This window comes from Mastacembelus armatus, chromosome 15, assembly GCF_900324485.2.
Source record: "Mastacembelus armatus chromosome 15, fMasArm1.2, whole genome shotgun sequence".
NCBI lineage: Eukaryota > Metazoa > Chordata > Actinopteri > Synbranchiformes > Mastacembelidae > Mastacembelus > Mastacembelus armatus.
The window spans coordinates 17,426,153-17,429,486 of record NC_046647.1 but is presented as its reverse complement, the minus strand read 5'-3'; positions in this window follow the sequence as shown (position 1 = coordinate 17,429,486).

The following is a 3,334-nucleotide window of genomic DNA, read 5'->3' as shown; positions in this document are numbered from 1 at the left end:
AATCCATCTCACCATAGGGCTGCTGCCAACAGTTACTTTCATTATTAATGTATGTGTGAAGATTTGTATTAATCACTAATAAAGACAAAAATACTTAAAACACAACTGAAAACATCCAGATGGAGGTTTTTTGTCTGCCCAAATGTTCGGTATAGAAAACTATGAAAACAAGCAAATATTCACAATCTGAGAAGCTGTTTCTTTCTGTGGCTTTTTTTTAACAACTATTGAAGTTGTCAACTAATTTTCTGTTGATCAGCTAATCATTTCTGCTGATTGGTTAAAACCACTGTTGCTTTAATCTCTCCTGACAGAAGAGGATAAGATTAACTACAGTAAACATGTGAGGGGTCCACTTGTGTTTAATGTTGCTTTGTAAATTCAATCAATAGCTGAATAGCTGTTACTTGAAAACTCAGAGGTTTTTATTTGCCATGATCTGATTCATGTACTTCCAAATATTCACTGTGGAGCTGTGAGATATCATCTTTTCTCAAGCCAGTGAGATGAATACAAACAGGACAGAAACTATGAAGATGATTGAGATCTTTAAAAAAAAACTAGCAGAGAAACAACAAAATTTTCCAGCACATGAGCTCAGGATGTACTGACTGCAGGTTTGCTTGGAATATAAACTAAAGATGTGTCTCTGGCTTTTGCTTTGGGTGTTCTCTTTATTAAGACACTTTTCATTCGCTTGAGTCACTTCCAGGCATGCAGACATAATTCTACCTTTCGGTCCCTCGTCTGTTTTACCTCCTTCTTTCCTCCTCTTCCAGACCCTCGGGTACAAATATTATGTTTTGCATTTCTAGATTAGGAGATTAGGTGAGATTCATAGTGAGGCTGATCTCATACATCAGTAACCGTGGCTGTTATGTACACAGGAGCTCAATATTTAATGAAAGTGTCTGTGAGGAAAGCTGGCTCCATCACTCTCTCCAAAGATACACAAAGCTAATGAAATAACAAACCCAGAGGGGCTATACATGGGATTTGAGTCATTTCATCGCACAGGGCAACAGCAGCAACCGTAGCAACATAGATCAGATATTTATCTGTGTGCATGTGACCGGCAGGTTTTCACACTGTTCAGAAGAAACACAAGGGACTCGTGACAGTGTGCAGCAGAGATCAAGGAGAGCCCCAATTAGGAAGGGAAGCAGCAGCAGCTATCTGTCATTCCACATATGACTGCTCTCTTGTTTATACAGAACTTTTAATCCATTATGGATGCAGTTAGCCATGTTCAGTGGCCGGTGTCAGTGTTGAACTCAGCCTTTTATCTCAACTTATTGTAATTCAGCAGGGGATTTGTGCAGCATTGGCTTTGTATCTTAAACACTCAGCTCCATTAACCCCAGTGACACAAGAACTTATGGAAGAAGTGAGTGTTGCTGGTCACCATGGCAACAGTGGTACCTGAGAAGGTGGGGTGGTGGTTAGTTCATGTTAGTCTCTGTCTGGCCTTCTGCTACAGAGATCTGCAGAGACCTGTACCCAGAACATAGCAAGCTGCAGGACTTTAAACCAGTCAGTTTGAAGTCAGTCAGAAATTCCAGTCATGAATTATTTTGTTCATACAACAGGTGTCTAGATCTAAACACAGGTCGTGTCTTTAGGAAGCTGCTGTGGCCTTGCCTGCAGTGAGGTTCAGTGGGCAGAAATATCAGTCTTTTAGAAAGAAAGTAGTGTTGATACATTTATTAATATATAGTACTTTATTAAAACCCTTCTAGTTTCTCATTAGATTTCACTGCATTATACTTTATTATTTTAATTTAGTTAGTAGCAGCTTTATAAATTAAAACTTTTTGCACACAGAAAATGGGAGGGGCTTATTATATAAATGAAACTACATGACAGTAAATACAAATAGAACAGAAAAAGTCGACTGACAAAAAATGAATTAGCAGCTTTTGAAATAATTTTTGAGTAATTTTTCAATAAAAACACCAAAGAGTTCATGGTTACAGTTTCTCAAATGCGAGGAGCCATCACAGAGGCAACCTTGCTGTACAGAATACTTACTCTGTATTAGTAACTTTTATCTTTTGTACCTGAATACTTCCTCCACCACTGATTCAGCCTAAGAGGATAAATACTAGTGGGTTTTATTTAAGTTTCATTTAGCGCCACCCACAGGAGAAACTTTTCAGTCATCAAGTGAAATATCTCAAAAGCTAAATAAACTGGCATTGGTTGCCAGATATGTACAACCAACACTTAGGCTCAGTAACATAACTGTACCTGGCAACCTTCAGCCTCACGGAGCCTCTGGAAGGACTGTAGGTTCCTTGTCTTGTTCAAGCAGCATTTCATGAATTCTTGAAGCATTGTTTATTTATGAAGGCATACCTGATAAACACCAATGTTTGAGCTTGTATGGATGGTGGAGTCTCAGGGAGTCTCTGCTGTGACAGATGCACCTGTTCTGACAACATTCATTCACCAGCAATCACTTCAGCTGTGCCATGTGTTTACCCTGCAGAAGCTGCAGTAGCCCACATTATCATTATGACAACAAAACATGCACTTGGTAAAACTTTGTTATAAATATCTATCTGGGATTGGTTTCTTTTACCTCTAATTTATGCTAATGCTCTTTAGATTCTAAATTGTTCATTTTCTTGTCCACTCTTTTGAGACCATGCTGCTTGTTCTCATTTTGAGATAGGCAAATTAAAGGAAATGAAGTTATTACTTAGCAAGAATCTGCAATGGGAACATTGCTTCATGTCTTTAATGTCATGACTGCTTTTTCATTAAAGATAGAAAACAATGTCTAGTGTCAATGCTCGCTTTGATAGAGGCATCATTTATTCCATATGACCTGTGTATTGGAAAACACTGTCTCTTGTTTGTCCTCATATTTAAACACAAGTGTTGCATAAGTATGCCTAATATGAAAAGTAAAAAAAAGAAATAAAACATTGCTCAGAATCTTTATATATTTATCTAACATCTAGAGAAAATAACCATTGTTCACAAATAACATCCTAGTACATGCTCCCATCTTTCAAGGGTAGATATCAATTTATTATTTAGACATCATTGCAGAAATAGAAGACTCAAGAGTGATCTACTACACAGTGTGACAAAAAAAAAAAAAAAGATGGTCAGGTATCACCTGTCATGCTTGCCTGAATCGAGATTCCCATATTTCATACCCTCCTCTTTAAGACTCTTTTCTGTATTTGTGTTCCTGCTCTGAAAGGTGAAAGCTTCACCTTCTGTCCACTAGAGGGCAGAAAATGTTTATTTTAAAATGAACCTTCATAATACTGCTCAGATAATTCAGTCTGTATTTGCAGTCAGTAACAAAAACACTGTA